Raw genomic sequence first — 26222 nt, 5'->3', positions numbered from 1 at the left:
TTTGGTTTTCACCAGACATAAAATTTCTAATTGAGGCCAAAGAATTCTACTTTTGACTCGTCTGTACAGAAGACTTGCAGACCATTTATTAGTTGTTTGGGGAACTACATACTGTACAGATTGCAACGTTGTTTTTCGGAGAGCAGCACCTTGCTATCCTACCATGAAGACCATTCTTGTTCAGTCGTTTTCTGATAGTTGATTCATGAATAGTCACATTTGCCAAGGCAAGACTTGCCTGCAGTTCCTTGGATGTTACTATAAGGTTCTTTGTAATTTCCTTGATGAGTTTCCAGTTTGTACTTGGAGAGATATTGGTAGGATGACTGCTCCTGGCTAGAGTGACTGTGGTCTTGATCTTTCTCCATCTGTAGACTATCAGTCTGATGGTCGATTGGTGGAGCAGGAGACCCCGAGGAATGGTTTTGTTACTCTCATCAATCTCATCATTTAATTTAATAAAATATTTTTTATTGGAGATGGGAGATTTGGAGATTTCCTTAGATGGAATGACTTGTTCCTAAATACCTGTATGGTGAAAAACAAAACTCACTCCAAGAGGCATGAATTTGGTTTCTATTAACCCTATTAGGGGCACCATGGTGGCATAGTGGTTAGAAGTGAACTGGGGGCTTGGGTTCAATTCCTTGGGTACTATTTTTGTGGGGTCTGTCTGTACTAAATGCTATGAGGAGCATTTACGAAGGTTATGATTAAGAATATTTCATAAAAAGTTTTGCTCAGGAGATCAGAAAATGCCACAGGTGAGTCCCCAAGAGCGAGGCTCCTCCAACAGCCTGCCGAGGCTATCATACCATCAACAAGCACAGCACTGTCTGCTTTACAGAGAGGTGCTGTTTCTCTCCATTTGCATTTTTATAAAAAGACTGTCTGTTATTACTCCGGTTATTTGCATTTTTAAAATGTAATTACAATGAGCACAAACATCATTTGTGCTCATCAAAAACACAACTTAAAAAATTCCTTAAACTAATTCCTGTGCATTCCTGAATATTCTCACTTTAACTTATTTCATCTTTCATTAAGCAAAAGAAAACATGCCACTGTTGTTTAGGACTTTTGTGTTCTGATTTAAGCTAAAGAAACTTAAATTATTAGTGACTCTGGTTAATTGGTGAATAATAGGATATATGCGCACAATTCCTTTTAATGTGAGATTGCTGAAGTCAGTCAATTCCAGTTTTTTTATGTTTGTGAGTCCCTTGTTTCTGTCCATCATATAAGATAAGATAAAATCACTTCATTAGCCATATACAATTTCTTGCATTAGGAATATGTCTTTTCGCATACCCCAGCTTGCTCTCCATGAGACACACAGAGGGGGAGAGAGAAGCTTTGGGTCAGAACGCAGGGTCAGCCATTTATACGGCACCCCTGGAGCAGGTGGGGTTAAGGGCTTTGCTTAGGGGCCCAACGGAGTAGGATTTCTCTGCCAGCTGTGGGATTTGAAGTAGCAACCTTCCAGCCACAGGGGCAGATCCTTATCCCCAGTGCCACCGCTCTGCCCAGAATATAGGGTAAATATTCTGCTTGAAAGTAAAAAAAATCACTCTGCTTACAGAGAGGAATTTAACTAGAAAGGTGATGTAAACTAATTTATAATGCAACTAATGTAAATGCCAGCTTCTTTCTTTTAATAAAGCTACAGTGCACAATACAATTAAAAAGCTAGCTCAACAAGGATTTGGATTAAATTCAAAGTCACATCAATGAGACAAACAATCTTCAAACAAGCCAACCCGGATCAGCTACTGTTTAGACGTCTGGAGCATAATGTGGTCAAAACAGAAAATGACTCTCATCTTAAAACAATATTCACATAGTGATCTGGACAGGGTGAGCCTGTTGGATTCCTGCACAACACAGTCTCTAAGTGGTATCTAATCACTAAGGATTGTTGTTCCTTCTGACTGTATTTCTGGTAGTGGTGAAATAGTTACTCTTCATTATTTCACACTGCTAAAGAAACAATTGAAACAGTTTTTTATCCTTCTACTTTTCTGAATTAAGGTTTTCAGAACTAACCCCTGCATGTTCCTTTGCAACTCACACACTGACAATATTTTAATTACATTGAATAATAAGATGATTTTCATTGTATCGTCATTCAGGCTGAGAAAAAAAAAACTTTGTTAATAATGATGAGCAATTTGCAAGCTGTGTAACACGTTGAGTGTAACACGTGCGTTGTGGTTCACAAATGCCTAATAATGTCTTTAGCTGCATCTTTAACTATTGCAAGTGAGTTCTGTTTAACTGCTAAGGCCAGCAATGTAGGACCAGTGGTTTGTTATAATTAACTGTCTTGTACATCTGTGTAAAGTGTTACCATATGCAGGAAACATTAACAGGGGACAGGAAGAATGAAGATAAAAATGCATATCCTGGAAACGGCATTTCAGCACAATAACATGACATCAAGAAACAATATTTTGGCTGGCAAGGCCAGTAGACTTTACAGACCCATGTAGCCAGAGATTGTTCTTTTTGCATGTCTGATCCACTGTGGCCAATGTGCAATGTATCCCCAAAAAGGGGTTCCTAATCCTGGTCCTGGAGGACTGCACACCTGCATGTTTTCATTCCAGCTGAACTTAATTTCCTAACAGAAGCCACAGCGGAGCTAACAATTCACCTGACTGGAAGATTAACAGGATTATTTCTACTCAAAATATTGGCTACAGATTTAATTTTATTTATCAGCATCTTTTTGAGAAGTAAAATTACTACGTGCTGACAAAAATCTTTTTCTCTGAGCCGTTGCATTAGAATTAATACGATTTTTTTTTCACTTTTTGAGCATAAAATATAACGCATTATCTTTTTGTTTTACTGTTTACTACAGCCTGTTTGCTCCTCTTTATCAAGGGTGTCAATAATGTTGCAGGTGACCAAATCAGAGCTATGATTGTACAATGAATTTGTTGGATAACGGGTGGCATCAATATGTTAACTTAAATGAAAAAGCGTTTCTTTGTAGAGCAATATCTCTCATTTGACTTATGAAATAGGCTTAGGTTTCATGGAGTTCTCCATCTCCACCCACTGGCTGATCACAGTCACTGTAACTGCTCAGCCCAAGTCATTGCAATAGACTGGTGAAATGTGACAATTTTTTTCTTTTAACTACTTATCTATTTTTGCAAACCTTTGTCAAAAAGGTATATATGTTTCTTAAAATGTAGACTGTATAATGTAGGTAAAGAAGCAATTCCAAACTCGCATTTTATCTAAGATACATGCAATATAGCCAATGCCACTTGATTAGCTTCAAAAATGTGTGTTGTGCTGCATGTCTGCTGCCACGTATGGCTGTGTTCAGATCTCATGTGTTTCTGCCCGAAAGCCCTGCATTACTCAGCCTAATGTTCATCTTGCTGGGGGGTGATGGCTGGGCTCAGTTTACACACGCCCACTCTGCCTTGTCATGTATATCTCACGGCTGCGGAGACGCACAGTCATAGCCTGCTTGCCAAGGGCGATGGGGACGCCGAGCACAATAACTAGGACCTTCTGCTGAGCAGGTACAGTTTAAAAACGAAGCACGGTGAACTTCCTGCACTTCTTACAAACCTTCCATGCCCTGTGCTTCACAGAAATACCATGGTAATGCAGTTGTAAGGGGGGCTTTACTGAACCTTTGCCTTTTCAGTTGAATAATTTAATACCTTCAGATTAATGAATCAACAGCACAGCGATCTGAAATCCTAAATTAAAGCAGCACTTTAAAACAAAGAGACACAAAGACACTTAATTTAACATTAGGATGCCATTTAATAATACTACCTTGACTCAATGTCCAGTATAAGCTGGTCTTCTTCGCATGGGATATGACACACCTGACAAGCATAATACTACTAAGCACAACTAAAAATCGATAGGAAAAACATATTCTCTCACAGCCTCTACCTCATATGCATTCAGAATATCAAATACTCAGCAAAGCTGGGCGTCAGATGTGAATTACTCAGCATGATCACATAATTTTTTACTGTTTTGGCTTTATTGGTTACTTTGTTGTCTGCATCAGATGTTATTGAGTATATGAATGAGACATTAAAAACCAGGAACATCAGTATTAAGGTAATCGATGGCTTTCTCCCGCAGTGCAAGGAATAACTTATATTACATGAGAAGACTCTGAGAAATTTGAAATATCACCTGTCCAAAAATGTACAATTTCATTTTTTTAGGTATAACAGCTATTAAGTATGAAGAGTGAAAGTTGGCTGTGTGTGAAATGTAGCAGTATTAACGGTCCTTAAACGGTTTGAAGATAATGACATCAGCCCTCTCTCTCCCTGTGCACTGAAGTTTGGTGATACTGGTCATGTGGGTGGCGTGCCTTTTCGATCTCAGCAGTCAGTGCCATGAAACCCTCCTGGACATCTGCTTGACAAGGCAGAGATTTGCACATGGGGCTCCCATAACGCACCCCATTATGGCATGAGTGACTTTAAAAAGCAGACCCAGATGTCCTGTGATCCATCAGGTATTTTAGATGCAAATGAAATACGTTCCCTGAACAATGCACTAGAATCCCCCCCTGGAGTGATTTATTTCAGCCTGCAGCAGCACTGCTCAGAGGAAATGAACAGCAGCTGGAAACAGCTGTCTATAACAAATTGTTCTATTTGTCATCCTACAGCCCACAACTCACAACTTAAACCATTTACAGTCAGTTTTGTTTATTGCCACATACAATATGGAATGTGCTGTTTCACTTAACGATAATTCTCTGTGCCCCATTCAGATTGTCCACGATTCTGTATCTTGTGTGCTAATTAAACGTGTTCTGCATCAGCACATAACTCCTGTTCTCTGTAATGCACTGCTTCCCTATATTTATATTGCACCCCATATACATTTTGAAATGTATTAAGGTTCTCTGTCACAATCTACATATTAAAAATGACCCATTCCGCTATACTGTAGCTTTCACTCTATAATGTCAATTAGCTTTGCTTTCCTTATTTGTCTTTTTGATTTTGCATATGTTATTGTGCAGCACTTTGTGTGTCTTCAAAAAACCCCTTATAAATGTAGATAATAATGATCAACTGGAAAACTAGGTTAATCGCTTTTCCATTTCAGAATGTGTATTGATTTCAGTAATTGGCTAATAACTGATATTGTTAAATGCACTTTCAGAAAAAGCCTTCTCTGTGAACTACAGTTTACTTGCATGAGACATGAAGTGACCTGAACCAAGCAAAGAGCTTATAGTAATGAGCCATTAAATTCACTGAATTTTTCTTCTCATAGGAAAATTTTCTTCTGATCACCTCAACTTGATTCCTAATTGCAGTCATTTGTTGATTCCAAGGCTTTACTGTATGATATTCGTTTTTATTATATTTCTTAATATGCATAATTCATACACAGTGCATTCTGTTTGATAAACTTCAGAGCATCTGGAATCGTCTTGAGTTTAAATGTTCCTTGTTCAGTCCTCATTGATACAGCTGAACTGATGAGAGTTGTTTCGTACTGTACATCAGCACAGGACCACTTGTGAGTGCACCCATTTAAACATTATTTACCACCCTCTCTAAGGAGGACACATTGCATCAAATTTCAGAAGTCTCTTGAATATTTTATAAAGTGCATCAAACCGATTACCATGAAACTTGCCCACCCTTCTGCGTCATGCTTTTTTTGTAGATATGCTGGTGCAGATTGTTTAATGCAGCAATGGAAAATCAGGCCTGTTTTGGCAGAATCAAAAAAGATTGTGAAAGAAAATCTTTGTTTGAAGGAAAGAAAGTTCACAGCCTGTATCAGTGTCCCTTACAAATGAGTGACACTTATTTCAGACATGAAAGGACAGGACATGTGTGTTTAAAACCAGAGTGCTTTTTTGTGTCTAGGATATAATATATAATTTTACTTGCTCAAAATCAGTCAAAAAACTTGCTGTATACGCTTGATTGACACTTACCTAATGCACATTCTATATCTGTATTGCAGGTTAGCCTTGATAAGGCAGTTAGCTAAGTCATTATTATCATTATAATAATATCAAAAATAATAAAGTTTTGCAAAGAAGAGAGTTCAGAAGAAGAATAAAAAAGGTTCTCACCTTCCATCAAGGGGAAAATGCCTGATAAAAAGTACAATATCTAGAATTTGGGGGGGGGGGGGGGTTATTTTAAGTGTACTATACAATTTGTGTTGAAATAGCAACCACTTTATTACAGACTTTACCTAATGTTGAATAGATATACAGTATAATGCAACATGACCCCATGAGTCCTGAATTCTCCCCATCTTTTTACTCTTTGTAGTTAAACCTGCTTCCCTTAACATTTGTGGATTGAGGTTGCATCCCATTGTGAACTGGATATTTTTACTTTTCAATTTGGTTTAATGCAATCACACACCCATTAAAGTGGATTTTGTGAGTGGGGACGATGGGATTCAGCAGCATGGGGCTTTCTGTACACTTACAGCCCAGGACAGACACCATCTGTTGGCAATAATGGTTCATTAACAGCTGGCACAGGTGGCCGGCACACACCACAAACACTGAGCTCTCAGAGGGGGAGTTCCCTGGGGCTCCACAAGCCTCCTCCATCTTCAATACACTCAGCTGGGCCACAGTCTCCACACCCTGCCCACTTTCTGCCCATCTGGCTGGGACACATGAGCAATATTGGGATATACTGAGCTGTACTGAGATCATTGTATGCTAAAAACGCACAGCATCACAGAGGTCTTCAAGTACCTAATTGTTTGCAAAGAACTTCAGATTAAATCTTTTCTACATGCAAAGTCTCCACATACACCTGGCCCAAAGGGCATTAAAACCATGCCAGGTGTCTATACTGAGCAACCTAAAAAAAAAACCAAAACATTAATATATAAACGAGACTTCATCTTAAAAATGTATGTCTTTATCTTGTGTGTGTGTGTGTTATGGCTAAACAACACTACACATCTGACTACATGATTTCTGCAGCAGAGAAAAATTCTGAGACAGGAAATGCCCTGTCATTGGAACAGATGAATGCACTAGCAACCGTACATGGACACTCCCTCTGGCAACAGCACAGTGATTATGACAGGATTTCAAACTCAACCCTGCCCCCTGTTGGGTAAATGAAGGAACCTCTTTAAAACATAGTGGGCGTTCTGAAGAAATATCCTGACTGAGAGAGAAAGGGATGCATGGGACACATTCACTCGCATTAAATAATTTAAAAAATTGAGTGGCAGAGACAGTGTGCTAAGGTAGTTTTATTTTGCAGACCATATCACACATTGGATACAATTATTTATTAATTTCATTGATACATGTCTGCACATGTGAAAATATGACCATATTGCCTGAGCTCACTTAGCTCCTTTTAGAAACTGATTGTGAGATTATTAACAAGTTACCTTGGATTGTTAGTCCATGTATTGTGTTCAACAAGTTACCTTAACGTCAGTCTAACTATAATGCTAAAAAAGAAGGTTGACAATATTTTCTAATTTGCTCGAAAGAGACGATTCATTACAGAGGTTCTCGTTTTTTGCCCTCATCAGAACTCAAGTGTGTTGCTCTTCATGAAGATGCAGCTCAAAAACACTTAGCGTTTCTGTGGTCTTGTGCTGATCTTTCCTAGCAACAGTATCCCGGTGATGCTGAAATGCCCTGTTGTTTGGGGTTTTTGCTCAAGGGCGACAGAAAATGTTCAGCCCCCCCTGAGTGAGCCCCATTTTCACAGACCTGAAGCACTGTTCTGCTGCAGTTGAATTGTTCCTCCGCTGTCAAAACTGGGGACTCCAGTGGATGCCATTTCTGAATCTTAAAAACACTGCCCCAGGCGTGCATATATTATTTCCACTTAAAACACATTTCAGCTTTCGGATCTTTTGAATTATCTTGGCGCTACTTCCGTTTTTGCCTCACAATCTTTTTCCCACAGTAGGTGCTGCATTTTGTTCACCCTATAACATAGGGTTACTAAGCCTGTACGAGACACACAAAGCACATACTATGTACCTCAATTCTTGCAACAGAAGCACAGCTCAGCAACACAGCATAACAAGAAACAGTTGAATATGGACACCAAATCTCCAAAGAGTTGGATTTCTCCCTGACAAAGATAGAGTTGGATTTCTCCCTGACAAACTTCTCTGCATCATTGACTAGTTTCAGTTATGCAGCAGCTTCATACTGACGTTTTTGGTTATCAGCTTACTCATTTGCGGCTTATGTAGAGGGTGTGTTTGTTGTCCAGGCAGTTACAGTTTATTTTCAGGGTTATCTCGGCTAACGTTTTCTCCTCCTCGCATTGGTGGGTACAGGAGAAAAAAAAAATCCTTGTAAAACTCAGGCTGTGACACACTGGCATTCTTTGGATTGCAGACACGTGAAAGCCCTTCAGCCTTGCCTTATTTAGTCAATAGCTGAGATTTTGGTCAGGAAGGGTAGGGCCGAGTTTACCTGTTGAAAGCTTTGTACTGCACAGCGTTATACCTTAGCAGATTCTTTATTAAAATTCAATTCATATCTTTATCATTATTGTAGTTTCCATGAAACTAAGTAACAGAATGGAACTGGTTCGTGATGGCACTTATATACAGCATATACCTGCTGTGTTACCTGAACTAAAATTCCTGCGGTGAATCATTACTCCACCTCTACCTGCTGTTAGCAATCAGATTGCCTTTTTAGGGCATCGTTGTCATGTATCTTCAGCATTCTTTTCTTTTTTTTCTACAGGAGAGCCAGAAATGCCTGTATTCCAGTGATTTCCTTATGCCCAGGATTGTGTTTGCTGTTTTGGCAGCTTTTGTATAGGCATTTCCTTTTGTCTGAGAATAACAGTGTAATTTGATCAATACACTAGGATATGGTGTTGGTTTCAAAAGCATTTCTTTAGGGCACAAATGTCTGAAAACAAGAAATGTACAATATCTAGAAGTGTTCAGGGTTTATTTTGATGGTACTGTATGATTTATGTTGAAGTAACAACAAATTTACTATAGATTATACTTCACTGTGGCCCTGTTTTAATACACTCTGTTTTTATTAAATGAAACAGGGAGGGTTTCAATAGACACATTCAAATATATATTCAAAGCATGTGGCATGCTGAGTTTTGCGTCAGACAGGCAAATTTTCGAAGACCTCTGAGCAACAGGTCTGCAGTACAATGAGTGGAAAGAGACCTCCTGAAAGCCTTATCCACGCTGTGATTACATTTCACTTCCCGCAGGTTACTCTCTGAACAATTAAGAAATAAAATGATCTATCTAAGTGTGGGAAAATGAGTAGAATTATAGTTACATATATCAGTTTAGGATAGTTCTGACCCTCGTCATTATTGCTTCACTTCACCCTAGAATGGTTGAAACAAATTGAATCACATGTAACAAATGATTTATATTCTATGATGATCAGATAGGCTTTAATGAATCAATGCAAAATGAAAATGGATTTCATTTTGCTTTAAATTCTGACGGGCCAGGCGACATCAATACAGTGTTATAATGAGTGTGGGAGTTTGATTTGGGAGTAGCTAGTGAGGAAAGTAGAATAATCCCAGAAGCTCAGCTTTTGGAAGCGTCGCTGTGATCTAGACATGCCTGTTCAGCATCTGCTGTGAGAGTCTTCCCCAGCTCTGCAGAAACAGCGCCGCAGAACCTCCTCAGCTTTCCTTGAAGGCCTCTTGGTGACCTTGTGAGGCATCTTTCCCTGTAGCGTCGATGGGAGAAAGAAAATAAATTACAGCTGAAAGAGCTGGGAGTCCAGCAAGGATGATCCCTGAGAAATGAGAGCTGTGCAGGAAGCTGGGAGGGCCCGGAAAGAGGGGGCTTTGCATATCAAGTGGTAGAATTCATTACCTCGAGAAGTGATTCAGTGACCATTAAACCAGCTTTCATTCATGCCCACACTTGCTGTTGTACACACTGCAGTTCCTGTTGCTTCAGCACTCGCTGGCAGATGTGATCATTGCACGCACAAATGCACAGTACCTTAGGACCAAATAACAGCCCTGCTTTCTTTTTCTGCAGCTTCAGGCAATGCAAAAACTGGGGCAGGGTTTTAGACGAGGGAAGGGTGCAGCCGCTCGACAGTTGGAGAGCGCTGTCAGCTCCTCTGATTTCACAAAGCAGCTTCGCCCAGTTATTACCATTATTTTGTGTTGTGTTTCTGTGTTAATAATATACTTTGAATTATTTTTGTTATGTAAGAGCTACACAAACACTGCTGCGTGTAGCACACTTGCTTCTGGCCTTCAAAGCAGAGCACCAGAGCGTGTTTTTAATCAGGGTAAAAATAGCAGCTTTGATGGGTACTAGAAAAGAGGAAGTCTTGTTCTGAGCGGAAATCTCCACACTGGAGAGCAGTTTTAAAGTGACAGACAGGTAATGTGGCCAAAGTGAACGGCACTTCAGTCTGTGTAATAATGTTCACATTTCTCGTTACCTCCAAGCTTTGAGTGTTGCAGTGGCTTCTGAAAATCCTCTTCAGGAGCCATAATCTGAGAATTCTCTGGATCAATTTAAATTTATGTTGCTTTTCCAGTGCACATAAAAGGGAGTAGCTTACGTCTTTATCGGTGTCAGAGTGTAAAATAGATAAAAGCTGTAATGTTCCCTAAAAGGCATCCATGTTTGTGCTGAATCTACTGCATTAATTACTGACTTTCACACTGAGCTCAGTATGTGCTTGACTTCTCTACAGATTTGAAGTCCTTGGTGTTACAGAGAAAAAAAAACTGCATCTTCAAAAGCATCTTTACAATTAAATTAGAACAGAACAGATAAACAATTGAATTTTCCAAACACCATACTGTCGCTTTTCACATAGGTTACAACCTGAGTTCTCTGATAATGACCATAAAGCAGTCATAGCGACTCTCTTTTAAAGCCAAAGAAGCATCACCATAAAAAGGAGATCTATCATCCTGTGTGTACTCTCGATAGTTTTTTCCCTTCATCGCATTGATGTGTCAGAACAATTAAGATTCCTGTGAAACACAAACATGCACAGACAAGTCACTCATTCTTCTGCCTTCGAACAAAAACGGCCCAGTATGGACATTGAAGTGGTACAGATCTTTACTTAATATTTTCTCACGATGTGGAGCTCAGGAATTGAATAGTAGAGGGCCTCTCTCAGGCTGACAGCACATACATTAGCACTGTCTGAGTACAGAACAGTTCAGTGAATGGAATTCTGCTAGAAAGCAGGCATCTAAGAATGCAAAGAAAGACCCTTTTAAATTGAAGGTGAGCTGCAGAGCCGTACTTCGTGAGGTATCGGTAGTGCTGTCAAACACAAATTGTCAGCCTGCTCTGCTGCATAGATTTCACATCACAATGCCTCTTCTTATAGCAAACCGGATTCTGAAAACCACTAGCTTTTGAGGACCAGCAGACACAGGAACTGTATGTTTCTTCCCAGCCCAGCTATCCCGGAGGAATAACTTGCTTAGAAAGAATTAAGCGTTAAAAATTAACACTGTATAAAAAGAACTCAAAACGGTTAATAAACCCGTAAATAGCACTGGCAGTAAATGCTTTGTCACAACACTCACAGAGCTTATGAAAAAATTACGCCCCTAAAATGAGAGGAAACCAGATGCTGACTGCGCACTGAGTGGACTGCAGGCTTTGATGACTAAGTTTGGCAATCACTACCTGCTAGTTTTTCCCATATATGGAGCTTTTGAGAAAAGAAAGCCTCATTGAGAATGAGGCAGGGCTCCACCCTACAGACCTTGCTCTAATGATTGTTTGCAGTCTAAACAGCACAAGGAGGAGAGGGCAGCCCAGGACTGATAGTGCAGGAGTGTGCGCATGTGTGTGCGTGTGGTGAGGCAGTCAGGGAGTTGGACAGGAATGCTAAAGAATTCCATGTGTGTGAGAGAGTGACTCCGTGCTGGTGTGGATAGGAGGGAGAGAGAGCTGTCCGCAGTCGCGATGACACAGGGCACAACAACATGGACGCAAAGCTGTAAAAAGTCAGAACTGTGGATATGACAAAGAGCCACTCGTCACCAGCGTTTCAGCCAACACCTGCTATTTAAGGCAATGTCTGTGCCCTAGTTTAAAACTGCTTCCTCGTTTCTGTTTTTTGTGCTGTTTCAGTGCCCTGTAGCTTATACCTGGGGCACATACATCTGATTAAGCTTCCATGCCTTGTATGAAGAACTATAATAAGGGACTAGGCCCTGATTGCAGTACACTAACAGGAAAAAACTAAGAGTTTTATTTTGTGTATACAGTATGTGTATATATACATTTTGCACCATGTAACATTTTCACATGTAAAATACTTTATTTTGGCTTGCCGACTAATAAACTGCACATCCATGACAGCCTGCATAGATATCAAAGCACATAATGCATAAATAAATAAGAGGCATGCACACAGATAAATAACTAAAGCAGTTAAAATATGATATGACAGAAAGAGTACAGAAGCTAACAACAGCTTGAGTACCATATATCTTAAACACCTATTTATAAAGTATAATATTGTGTATTAAAATCACATTTTGTCAGTGTTTCGTCCAAATTCTCTAAAGAGTAATTATCCTTTCAAGTGATCACTCACTAAGACACGCCCATCGGCTAACTAATTTAAGATAAAAGCGAGAAAAATATTAAGATCACCTACTTTGTTCGAACATCTATGTGCTGGAACTGTAATGGCCAGCCCACTCAAATACACACGCACACATCGGGGCTTTTAAACCAAAAAAAAATCTTTCCTGCAGAAAGCTCTACCGTGCAGAGAGAGGGAGGCTTTGCGAAGCAGAAAAAAAAAAGAAAAGGAAATTAACTTGAAGGAGCAAATAAGCTGAAATAATTTAAATGTTCCTGTTTAGCAAAACAGAAGTGAAAATCTTCTTTGCAGCAAATTCCCCCTGCTTTTTGCATATAACCATTTCATTCATTTGACCCAGTGGTTTCAATCTGATTTCCTTGTGAAAGTCCCATGTGACAGAGGCCTTGCATTCTTAACATTGTTACCATGTGACACACTTAAAGATTGCCTTTTATGGTGGTTACTCTTACATCTCCTAGAGGGCGAGGCTTCTCTCATCTAGGGAAATAAATATGAAGCTATGAAACTGACTATAAAACAGAAACAATCATCCAATAATTCAAAAGCACAGAGCAATTTTAGTTTTTTCATTTCTGGGGTGAAACATGACTCTTGCAGATTAGAAGGCAAAGTACTATCTCACACCGAATGCACTCCCTTTTGTTTGATTCACAGAAAAGCTACAGACTCTAAAAAAGTGTTTCCTGCTGTTTCCACTCTGATTTGTGCCATAACAGATACCACTAGCTTTCCCAGCCTACCCCTCTTTTGTATTTTATCTGACAGTCGTAATGCATAACCCTGGAATAGACGCATTAGTAAAGAATAAAATACTGGGTGCTTATTCTGTATACTTTCGGCATAAGACTTTTACACTAAGTGCAAATATGTCACTATTTGTTTGCCTTTGTCTTGTATGTTAAGGCAAAGTTTTCAACTGTTGTTGCATCATCAGTTTGGCATTCCAGCAGCAGGTAAAGACCAGCACATCACATGAGGACAGATCGGAACTGATCTGCAGGCTGAAACTCGTCCATGTCTCGGAGTCTTTTTCACTGACGTAGAGCAGCCCAGGACTAACAGCTGGCCAGCGCCCTTTCATCGGCTCTCCCTTGAAGTGCATGGAAATCCTGGGGACCTGCTTGAGCTCAGATGCCTGAATGTGGCACGATCAAAGATGTGATGAGTTGTGGCCACCCTGGAGTGATAAAGCCCAAAGCACACTCCACTCTGAGGACTGAGGGCTTGTCACCTTTGTGAACCTCACTTTACAGGGGCTGAGAGATGTGACCCAGTGGTCATGACAAAGCTGAGTTGTTCACCATTAGAGCAGATAGCAATGGCCTGCATGGGTTCTTATACCACACTACATTGCTGACCTAAACACACACTGGCATCCATTAAGAAGCCCCCTGCATACAGTACTTGTAGAGGCAATCAGTGACAGATTGTGTGCTGGATTTGTGGTGTGGACTAATACGCACTGGGTCTATCCTGAGGCCACCAAACCCATTTCACCTCTGACCTGAACTGCCTTCACACTGAAGCTCCCAGAATCAAAAAACTGGCAAATCCACTTGATTTACTACATGTCAGTCAGGACACCGGCCAGTTGTCTGCAACGAGAAAACAAAATTCCAGAGGCCCTCAGAAGATCCAAATAGAGATACTGTGCTTGCACAAGGGAATATTTAAATTCTGAGTTCCAGAAGGAATCGCATTATTCCACAGAAGGTGAGAACGTTTACTGCCAAATTACACCAGCTCACCTTCTGGAAAAATACATGTGAGAGATTTCGGGCTGTGGCAGGAAACTGACTGTAATACACAATCACCATGAAGTTTGGAGAAGTTGCGATTTAAAGGAAGCTCTCACCCATAAAAGTATAAAGAAATCTTGTGTCACCCCGCCCACCTCGTTCTTACATGACAACCAGACCTTTTATGCTTTTAGTTTTGATTTAAGTAAACCTTACTACAAGCAGATTTAAATACAATAAAATATGTGTAGGCCAAGTTGAAACCATTGTCTAGACAATTTCAGCAGAGAGAGGATAATTGTCTACAATATACGATAGATTTCAAATGAGAGGAGGCCATTTGGCCCTTTTTGGCTCATTTGGTTGCTAACAGATAATTATTTCATGAACAAGAGTCCCATAGCTCTTTGCATAAAGAAATACCTCCTCTGTTTTACCTCTGTTTTCAATGCACTTCCCCCTATTTTCCATATCTGGGTTGTAATTCACGTTGATTTCGAAGAGCTAGGTTGGGTCAGCTTGGTCCGGGCCTTCTGAGGAGTTTGAATACTCAGGCTCTAGATCAAAATTAAACAGATTCGTTTTTTAGCCGTTTGTCAGAACAGGACATTCCTTTAAGCGTTAACAAGAAAGCACTTTTGACATTAGCCTTGTTCATCATGAAGATTAACTAACCTACCACTGAAATGCTTTGTCTCTCGTTGAAATTCTGCACATCCATTTCATGCAATATCTTGAGTGTGCCTGACCAATATTCTTGTCAGAAGAAGCGAGACGATCAATACAAACAGCAGAACTGTACCTTCCTATTTTGGCTCAGGCTTTCTCCGGGGCTAAAATATCTGTATGCAACTTCCTGTGTTGACTCGGCTTAGAAATGTCAGACCTAAGAAATGCAGTTCCTGTTAGAAAGCCTGTGTCTCACTGAAAATGCCCTTATTTGGCTGCTGGGATAGAGTTTTTGTTTGTGGCAAGTTCTCTCACTGTTAAATATGTGTCAATGCTGATTTCACTATTAAGGGAGAAGTAACTGGGAAGCATTTTGCTTTAGGTTAATTGGAATGTTGTTACCTTCCAGCTTAAATGTGTTATAAAAAGCCAGAAATCACCTTCATTTTCCACTTTTCTTTTATTCTAATTGTTTTACTTTCTTCCCAAATATCGATCCTTTAATTCATTAAAAGGGGTGTGATACTCAGTATGAACAAATATGTCCCTCATTTACAATTTGTCTTATGTGGCAAGCTACCTTAAACTTCAATGATTTCTCTCTTGCTAGTCAAAGTTTTATTCTGTACCAGCTTAAGATCAGTGATGAAGTCCAGTTAAAACGCAATGATAAATATTAGAAAATGTTGCTATTTTTGCTAAAAATGTGACCATGCATGTTATACAGTGCTTTTAGCTGTTCAGGAGCTAATCTGGTTTTATTTGAACTTTAATTACATGCTGTTTTGCTCTAGAATCTCTCATTACTGGGTGCTATCTACAGTAATATCTGTGCTCAATGGAATTATATGAAGGCCCTTCTTAATGACAATGTAATGTAAGTGCTGTCTTGTGATAAGAAATCAAGTAAGGCATGCATGAAGATGGGGCAAGACTAGCTCTGTACACACAAACACAACTGTATTACAAATATTGACAATAAAACCTATCCCTTAATTTTAATGACTCATCTCTATGACATCACAGCTGAGTCACACATGTACTGTGTCTAACAAAGGGACACACCTCTGGGAGATGTATGAAATTGACTACAGTTGTACAGTTTTGGGGTTACCATGCAGGACTTATGCAACTTAGCTAGACTGATTGGTAGTAAGGGTGCAACTTCATCAAAATACAGGAAAGGTAAACTGGTCTGGGATATAGGAATTGGGCATAGACCTTTTGTGTTCACACCAGCTAGGGCAGAATTGCTGAGTCTGACTAACTCTTCTTCCACTGTTTTTTTATTCTCGGTATAATTAAATAAGGACAGAGCTGATTTTTTAAAAGTCCTCCAATGGAGCACATAGGCTGAGCTGCATGTTAAGCAAGCTTACCCCGAAACTAAGGCGTGCTCTTTAGAGAGAAATCATGGGGCGGCCTAGACAGCAGAGCTGAAAGGAAGAAATAGGACTTCTACAGCCAAGATGCCATTTACCCAGAGACTGGAAATATAAAAGACAATGAGCAATGCATGAAGAGAATAAAAAATAACATTATTTGCATTGTTTACAATCACAGTGTCAAATCGATATTTCAAAGGGGGACTGACAATGGAACAAACTTGAGTCATGGGAGAGACTGGAAAGTGAGAAACTCCTACAAGGGCTAAATTTTGAAAAGGCATTTCTGAACTTCGATATTAATACTTTGTAGCTGTTTTATACAGCATCCTGGCTATGGTTATACTCTGCCTGTGGGCCGTACACTTTCTGTTAATTCTTCTCCAAGTTGTAGAAAAATGATATCGCTATATTGAAGACTGTTTGGCTCTGTATTCACTGTGAACATAGACTAATGTTAAAACATTACATGGCCTTCTTATCCTAATATCCCATATTACAGTATGTCAATGTAATAAACAAAGATCTACAGAAAAAGAACTGACTGTAGTGGATTCAAAATTTTTGAAATTCCTTCTTCATACACTGTTTTGATACCAAGTTAAATTTGATCCCAAAGCACTTCGACAGTCTGTGTTTCCAGAAATGATGATAATTCCTCTCTCTGCAAAGCTGATTTTATCTTATATGGTCTTCCTTCTCAAGGTATCCTAGACAGTGACAGTAAATACTGTTGAGGAAATGTTTTATACAGTAAGTGTGAAAAAGACAAGCCATTTTCTGTAAATCATAGTTTCAATCTTGCTTGAAAAAAAATCATTAGATGAAATACGATGTTAATTTGAAAACAAGTCCAGTTTGCTTTGGATTCTGCTCCCTGGCTGCTCAATTACAGAAAGCTGAGACAGAGTTTATGTCACCCGTCAGCCACTGATCTCAATGGATCCCCTCATGATTGACGATGGAATACACTTCCCAGGCTGTGCTTCGGCTGTATTTTATGAAGCAGGACCATGTCAGACCTCTGGTGTTGAAAACAGCGCACTAAGCTCACACGAGAGTGATGGCTGAACTAAAATGTTTGGCACATGGACTGTCATAAGATACTGGGAAATGATGGTGTTGACAGCAGTTGCTCAGAGCACATTTAAAAGCAAACATCCAAATATGGCAGAGGGGATGTTTAACAGCAAGCATGTTAGACTCTAAAGAGGAAGTAGAGTCTACAGCAGTAAAACTGTGACAAAGAGAGGCTAGGGGCCAGGTCACGTGAGTTGTGCCAAGAGTGCAAACGAGGAACAGCAGCTTTGTCAAAACACAGAGTTCCGGAGCTTTCCAAATCTTTACGTCCTGTTTTTAGGGCTTTGAAATGATAAGTGATTATGTTGATGAAACCAATTTTGAGTCACAGCTTCAACTCTTCTGTGCTGTGGACTGTACACGAGACTTCCACACTGCTGCCAGAGAGCGTATCTGGATGCCGTGGTCTCTTCACAGAGGAAAGCCTCCAAGCTGGAGCCTCCAAGCTCTGGAGATTACAAGTTCATTTTAAAAAAGCAAACAAAAAGGGGTTGTTGTTTTTTTTAAAAAAAAAACATGGATCTCTAATACTTAGTGCTGGTTTCCTCTTGCTACCAAGATTAGGCAGGATGTACTTTAGCTGACCGTTTTTCAAACACCAATGTGTTTTCACCTCAGATAACGTTTTTTTTCCCCCCCCAGACCTATCACTCTTGCCTGTCAAAACTGCAGTCTTTAAAGCAGAAGAACAAGTCAGGTTTCTATGTGGATGCATTTATATCAGTCCTGTCCTATAGCCAAATTTCTTTCAAAGGCAGTGTGTGTGAAAATCAATCAGCTGGCAAGGAATTTGAATTTAAATTGCTAGAAAAATAAAACAACACAAGACATCCCTATTAAATGTGAAACCACTTGGCAAATAGGTGGCTGCTTTGTCTCCTCTTGTGTAGAAAGTGCATTTTAGTCTCTTATCCACTTCACATGGAATCAATAATGCACTGGCGTAGAATAAGTCAGATTTTTGGTTCTTTATTGTTTTTTAATGGATCGTCTTTTTTCAGAGTCTGACACTTTAATGAAAAATCTACTCTAACTGCATATAAATCATGCTTACAAACACCAGGAATTAAACTAAAGGATAACAGAGTTGAGACTTTGAGAGAGGACCCGTCCCCTGTTCATCCAATTCCTGACTCTCTGGGGAGATTTTATCATGTCTACCTCTAGGGACCCATAGATTAAAGAACATGGCACAATGTACTGTTTGTAAATTATCTGTTCATAAAGTGTAGTGTGACAGCTGAAATCAACAACACTTTCTGTTTGAAGTACAGTAACCCACATGGGTCTTGCTTCAGTGCTTTTGAGGGCAATACTGAAAGAGGATGAAGTGTCACCCCATTGGAGGACAAGAACAGTGAGCGCAAATGACAGGGCCATGTGGAAGGGTGTTGTTAGGTTGTGCATGTTTAAGGGAAACTGTTTAAGGCAGGAAACCTTCATATAAAATAATGTAGATAACAGAAAGTACTACATATAATCCAAATCTGATCATTCAATGGCTTTACTATCCTTTCTGATGACTGTATCTGGCATGTTACTTTGGCCATTTTGGGACCACAGTCCTGCAAAGGACTAAAATGCAGTACAACATAAGAAAGGTCACAAACAAGAGAAAGCCATTTGGCCCATCTAACTTGTCTCATCCAGCTGTTTCCTGAAAGAAGCTAGGGTAATGGTAACTTGGTCCATACTCCTGCAACCCTTTGTGTAGAGAAGCACTTTCATGTGTACCCCATTGTGTCCACTGGTGTCCTCTGTTTTGTATTTCCCTGTTCATTCTTAAGAAATCCAGTGACTTTGTCCATGACTCTGAGGACACCGAATACTTGAATAATATCCTCTTGTTGTCTTTTCTGTTCAAGACTTAAAAAGCTCAGCTCCTCTCCCTTAGCAGAGCAGGGCATGACTTTAAGCTTGGGAATGTATCTCATCTCTGGACTGATTTTAACACGGCAATATCTTTCTTGTAATGTCTTAATTTTCTCTGCTTATCTGCCACTTAATACAGTCGTCCTCGTCTGCCTTTACAGCAGTGCCACACTTGTAAATATACCCAGAACAGAGAACGTCCAGAAATCACCAACAGTTAGAGATCAGCAAAAGATACACAACCACAAACTGAGACTTTTATTTTGTAGGGCCACTTCTATATACATGTGCTGTACGTGCAATACTAAATGATTTATATTGTGTGCTATTTCATTTGTCCTAGGCCCTGAGTCCTGGACTTCTGGAATTCATTCCTTCTTAATTCGGGTTCAAAGTACAGCTAAACTGTAAAAGTTACAATTTAACATTCAGACATATTAAATAACTCTTTTGCCGATCACTTTTAGCTGTATTTCATCAAGGGTGTTTACTGTAAACTCACAGCACCGTAAACAGTTTCTTAATCATCTTCATTACCTCATAATCACCACCAGCATCCCACAGACATTAAATAATTAGGCAGAATTTAAACTTATTAGTGTCAAAGCCTCTTTGGAGGGCTTTGCCCTTCCAAATGGCCCAGACCTTGGTTTAAACCTGTCATGTTGCCTTCCTTATTAAGAAAGAGGGCAAATATCAATGGGCTATTATTTCCCTACATCTCCGCCTGTACCATATTTTCAAAGCCAGCTGGGGGGCTGGGATGGCATGAATTTTACAGAGTGTGGACTAATGCCCATATTGCAACCCATCATCAGTCTGGTAATTACTGGACAGCCATGATAAATTTGTTTAAGTGATCTTCCTCCGCAAAGCACATCCAAAGAAAATTCAATCCATTCCGCCACACAATATTACAGACCTCTACAAGGACACTAATGGTTTTTCCCTTGTAATATTTTATTCCTTCTGTAAAGGCAGGAGAAAAGAAAGGCATCAAAGCAGGATGTGGTCAACTGCAATTGAATGGAAGTTTTTGGAAAATCCTGGGCAACACCAAACAAGTCCAAGCACGGAGAGACATGGACCAAGCAACAAACACATGAGGTCGACTCTTCAGAAATGACCGAGTCAACAAATCTTCAGGAAAAATACCATACTGGTGTGTAAAAATCCGCTACATTCCTGTGTTTTTCAGGTTATTTCTTAAAAAAGTACCATGACACATTATAGGGATTTTCTCTGGCCAATTAAACTTTGTTTTGTAGCCCCCATTCTTTAATTATTTAACACTGCTTAAATCGCAGCCCCAGGGAAAAACAATTTGGCTCTAAGTCCTAGAGTGCATATCAGGCCTAGAGTGTGAATTGCTTGGACAAAAGAAAATTCAGCATATGGACTGTAATCTAGAGTAGGTTGTGTAGGAATTTTAATTAGAAAATGTTTTTAGGAAGGTTTTAAGCATAGTGATAAAATGTGCCTCTTTTCTGGACTCACATATTCAGTTCATTTCAATTCTAATGTTTAATTCAAATCAATGAAACAGATGCTGCTCACTGACAACTAAATGTAACGTTCACAGAACGGATATTCTTGAGATGCCTCATCACTTAATGTGCACTGATTTCAGACATATAACCAAACGTATAGATGATTCCCAGTTTTCTAAATCTATTTTTTTTTCAGCTTTTTTATTTAAAAAAAAACGTTTCTAGATGTTAAAAGAACGCCTTTAGCAGCCCAGGAAAACACCCAGGAAAAATCCAGTGCTGTAAGTATGGTTAAAAAAACTCGGCGATGGAAGGTTATGGCTGTTTCTAATTGTCTGTTTCATTCAGAGGAGGGGGTTGCTGGCTACAGTCTTGGGGGTGATGTTGATGGAAGGGGGTGAATGGGGGAAAGGATATGAATCCATTTAGGCAGTAAATTGCTCTCTAATCCAATCTGTGTGCTAAGAAGCCAGCTGGTAGATAGATTAACTGGGACTTCCTCCTCTCTCTCCCTGTACGAGAGGCCTGGCTGGAGAGCACAGGGTGAGCACTTCCCTAACGCACGGCCAGAGTAGCTCTCAGATCAATCTTCTCCTCCAGCTGACTTATAATCAATGACCCATATGCGGCTACAAAAGTGCTCGCTTGTCCGTGCCCTGCACTGCTAGGACACTTACAAAGAGTGTGTGTGGAAGTGGGGGTGGGGTGCTGGGGATCCGTCCCTGTGGCTTTTTCCTCTGCGATGCGGACAAGGGAAACGAACGTCAGGAAGGGGCCACGGCCTGAGCTGTCTGGGCAGTGGCTGGCGTCCTGTCATTTTCCACAGTTTGCGGATACTGTCAGGAGTGTGGCAGGCAGTGCTCGCCGTTAAAAGAAAAAAAAAAACAGCAAGTGGGGGACAGTGCCTTAGGCATCTGAAAAGAGATGTCTGATTTTACTAAGCGGTTCTTTAAAACTACCCCTCAAGCCCTCCCAACCCCCCGAGTCCAGTGAACACAGTTGACACACTGTTGGATTTTCCAATAAAGTTCACATTTTCTGAGAGGCAGAAGGGGAAGTACGCTTTAGAGAGTTGCCTCTCTCACACTCAGAAGCAGTATAAGCTGGGATAGCTCCTCCCTTGTGCCTGCTTAACAATCAGACAATGAAATCTCTTCTAAATGGTATAAAACTGAGAGCCAAATTCAAAACCATTTGCTTTCTGCTAGCTCACCAGAGAGGCAGACACGACAGATTAGCACAAGAATGTTAACCCTTCGTTGCTTGGGCAAGACCTATTCGACTGTCACAAAGAAAAACCTCAGCCTTTAACCTCCAGGGAATCAGAGATATTATCTCAGTTATCTCTGAGCCACCCCTGGCCTGTTGAATATCAACCTTTTTAGAGGAATTTAAGCAATTCCAAAAAGGCAGATACACCTCATCTTCTCAGCAGAAGCCTAGCAGTTGACTTCTAAGGCATAAAAAATGTAAAACCAAAGCAGCAGTGAAAATGCAGGCAAACATTCCCTGAGCTTTCAACGTGTGATTTATTCCGTCATTTTTTTCTACAAAATACTTCTCCTTAAACCTCAAGGTTTTGAGAACTCTTCAGTAGATTTTTTTAATGGCATGAGAACAATAATTGGAAATAATTTGGACACTTTTTGATTAAATGCCACGTGTGAGTAGAAGAACAACATTAGCGGAACAAAATGTATACAGGTTTGGAACTCCCTGAAACACAACACTTGGATGAATATGGTGTACTGTTAGGGTGGTATGAATTCACAAGTTTAACTATTAAAGGTTCTCAGAATCTCAGTCTTTGGTCACACACGAGTCATCAGAACAATACACTCTGCTAAATAAGAGTGCTAAAAAAGTGTGGTTCCAGACCCCCACAAATGCCATCAATAATAGTAGCCATGTCTCTAGGGACTCGCTGACCACTCACACCTGCTGCAGTGGGATCACTGTAGCAGAGAAAACAATAATATAGTGACTTTCAGTTCCTTTAACAATACAGTGCACAGCACACTCATTGAAATGTTACTGCTCACACATATTGTGGTGAAGTTGGGACCGTAGGAGGGGAATCTTCAGAAATTCTCTAGAAAAAGAGGGAGGAGCAGTTTTTGCAGTTGTGTATGTAACTGTATTTTAACAGGATGACTAGCTTCTTCTTTGATATTCATGAATGGTTACCATGATTACTTTGCATTGCATATTTTTCTGTTTTTTTTATGACAACTCTTTAGTATTGCTGTCGATTTTATAGATTAATGCCATATTTTAAACTTTGATTAATAATAATAAAACATTTAACAAAACAATCTACAATAGAAGTATAAATCAATAGAAGATGTATAGGATTGAACATTATATGACAGTACCTGTATGAAACATATTTCCAGGTGATTTAATTTTTCATTTGAAATGTCTGCTGGAAGAAACCTACCACCCACTCCTTAGATAAACGATACAGGTCTGTTTTCCCAATGTTTAAGAGAGCTTTAAATGCACTGCTTGAAGGAAAGATATACCCATATCTTGACATCTCAAGTGATGGTTATTTTATTTAGAAACACTGGTAAGATCACAATGATTAAACTGTAGCACAAATAAAATTATTTACAGCAATTGAAAAGAGCAGGGGGAAATTAAATGCCTGGAAAGATTCCTTCCATTATGTTTTTGTTGAAGTGATATTGCTTTGTGGGTACTGACAACAATGCAAATAAGTACAACAGGGCAAATCTCTTAGAGCAATCAGCCCATCCAGTAAGAAACATTTTTTTGAAGCAGACACATTTATCTTAACACAAAATCAAAGTGTAAGGAGTGCCCTTTTCTCACAATGCAGTGGGATACATATGACTATAGGGGCATGCTGGTACCCAGGCTTCGTTCAAAAAATGACTGGGTTAGATCCCCAGATCAAAATCCAAACCAGATGATCTAGATGGCTTCCTCTCGTTGGTAATCCTTCTAATGGTTCTAATTTATAAGAACAGAATCATGGTAACCTGGGCTGTTATTATCGTTTGCCAGGTCAGCCCCTTAACGAATTTCTGGCACGGACCTGGCTACAGTGATGGAAAGGGAGACAGCAGACATCTGACTGGCTTCAGTGAGGATGAGTGAGCAGGTGTCTGTGCCACTTGTCTCATCCCCCAGCACAGCGTCCACACGGAGCGGCGTGTCCATCAAGGCTGTCTCCTGGGTGTTTCTGGAAACGCCACGCTGGCAAAAATTACCGCGGAAGAGCAGCAGAACTGGTGGGTCATGACAGCTCCAGTCTGGAGACGAGACACTCGATTCCAGCTGGAAAGAACACAAGAGCAACAAAATCAGAGCATGTCCACAGATGAGAGAAAGAAATAATAATGGGTATGACAAAAGCTGACAAAAGTCATTATATTATATATGTATCATATATATTAGCAACACAGGAGTCCACAATGTTCTGATTGGCAGCTAGTGCATCTTGGGGATGACTGTATTGCATATTTTGTTCTTATGCCTGTCTTAAAACAATTAAGGTTTGTTTGAGAGTCGGTCTTAACATTGTCTTTAAATGAGAGAAAAAGGGGTGTTTTCCTGATGTTTAGCAGCGACAATCACTCACAGAGAGACAGAAAGCGGGATCAACTGTTCTGCATTTCAGCGATGTACAATATCTGCCCATCAGCATGATCACAAAGGATTAGCTTTGACCTTTGGCCCAGAAGCACAGAATGACAAAAAGAAATCTGCTGCAGCCATAAAGTAAGCAACCAACAGCAGTCAAGCAAACAAAAACAAATTCCTCCCCACCTGATGATGATGATGATAACGATAACAACAACACTAGTGTGAGACATAGTAAAGACAAAGACAAAGAAATATTATAAAGTAGCATGGCATTTAATGCGACAGTATGGTATGGAAACCTGGGGTTGAAAAGTAAAAGCAAACTGTCCAGAATTGTGAAAATAGCAGGAAAAATAATTGGGAAACAGCAGCCCCAGCTCTGCGACTTATTTCATAATGCAGTTCTCCAAATGGCAAGGAACCTCACACACCCATTCCATTCTCAGGAAGACTGTTTAGGGTACCAAATTCAAATAAAAACATTTATAAGAAGTCCTTTATCCCCTCTGCAATAAAACTACCCAATGAAGGTATGTAAATGTAGTCTCCCCCACTACCTACTTTTTATATTTATGTATCACATACTGTTGTTGTGATTTCATGTGATTTTAGGTGACTCCCATGTTTTGGACAATAAAGTATCTATCATGGACTATGATACAAAGAACATGCGTTACATACTGTATGTTAATCACAGCTAAAAAAAATGTCTGGTTTCAGTGATGGTACTTTTCAGAGAGTATCACTTTAAACAAAACCCTTGAGCTGTAATTCCCCAAAGGAATTACCTAAATGTTCAACACTGAATACTACACCAAGTCCAGATAAATAAACTCTCTTTTACCAAGAAGGGCTGTGAACTGGTTTTACTCGAACAATCTGGAAATCACCAAACAGAGCAAAAGGAAACCTCAGTGAGGTCTGACAACTTTAATGCTTGACAGAATACAGTATATGTATAATGTAAGATGTCCTAGTACACAATATGTTCCAAGCGATGACTTTAAAACATTAAACACGAAATTCATGTTAAATATGGTTTGCTGAATATTCAGAAATGTTTGCAGCGGGAATGAACTTGGAGTCTGACTGTCGCATCTTTAAGTAGGATCAAAGCTTACTTTCATTACATCGTCCTTTGGCAAGTGATTTAATCGCTTAATGAGATCAGCTGTTTCTCATATTCATAAATGGACTGAACATTGGTTTTATTTGTAAACACTCATTTATTATTAAGACAGTGTTTACTTTCTGGTTTCTTCGGCTCCAAAAACAAATGCAACACAATAGGTTACCACAGGTGAATATTATCATTAGGAGCTCCAAATGTTTAGAGTGTTCACTTCTAAAACAAGGCTAACATTAAATAATGGTCTAAAAAACAAAACAGAGTAATTTTACCTACGTACACAGTGTCAAATAAAGCAATAACCGAAGGGAAAAGCCAGCTATAACAATCTATTAACAAGAATTATGTACTATAACAATATTTTCTTTCCATTGGTGTTGAACTTGTCCCTGGTAATGTTTTTTGTTTCATATTAACTACATGCTGAAATCTTGCTACATAGGTCTTTTGGATACAACCTTAGTCTTCTTGAAAGGTACCGACAACTAAAAATGCAATATATATGTTTTTGCACCTGCTACTCCATCTCCAGTTATTGTAGCGAATATGGTACAGGCATGGGAACAGGGGCAAGCGAACCAAGAAAACAGATGTCATCGTGTTTTCCTGCCAACAACGCCAATGTTAAACAAACAGCACACACATCAA

At 39.7% G+C, this 26222-nt stretch overlaps 2 long non-coding RNA genes across 2 annotated transcripts in view; one reads left to right on the top strand and one right to left on the bottom strand.

Moving 5' to 3' along the window:
• Window positions 1-25290, top strand: part of LOC148818517 (uncharacterized) — a 28047-nt gene extending 2757 nt beyond the window's left edge. Inside the window, exons 2-3 of the long non-coding RNA XR_016094470.1 lie at window positions 20318-20502; window positions 23864-25290. This is a non-coding gene — a long non-coding RNA (uncharacterized LOC148818517). The remainder of the gene's footprint in view (window positions 1-20317; window positions 20503-23863) is intronic.
• Window positions 8912-15101, bottom strand: LOC148818518 (uncharacterized). Its single transcript, XR_016094471.1, has 3 exons — window positions 15014-15101; window positions 14772-14891; window positions 8912-9709 (listed from the first exon to the last, which is right to left on the bottom strand). It is a non-coding gene; the product is annotated as an uncharacterized LOC148818518 (long non-coding RNA).
• Window positions 25291-26222: the final 932 nt, after the last annotated feature.

This window comes from Atractosteus spatula, chromosome 18 (genome assembly GCF_055471065.1).
Source record: "Atractosteus spatula isolate fAtrSpa1 chromosome 18, fAtrSpa1.hap1, whole genome shotgun sequence".
NCBI classification, from domain to species: domain Eukaryota; kingdom Metazoa; phylum Chordata; class Actinopteri; order Semionotiformes; family Lepisosteidae; genus Atractosteus; species Atractosteus spatula.
Note: the sequence above shows the minus strand (reverse complement) of the source record. Positions and strands in the feature narration are given on the sequence as shown.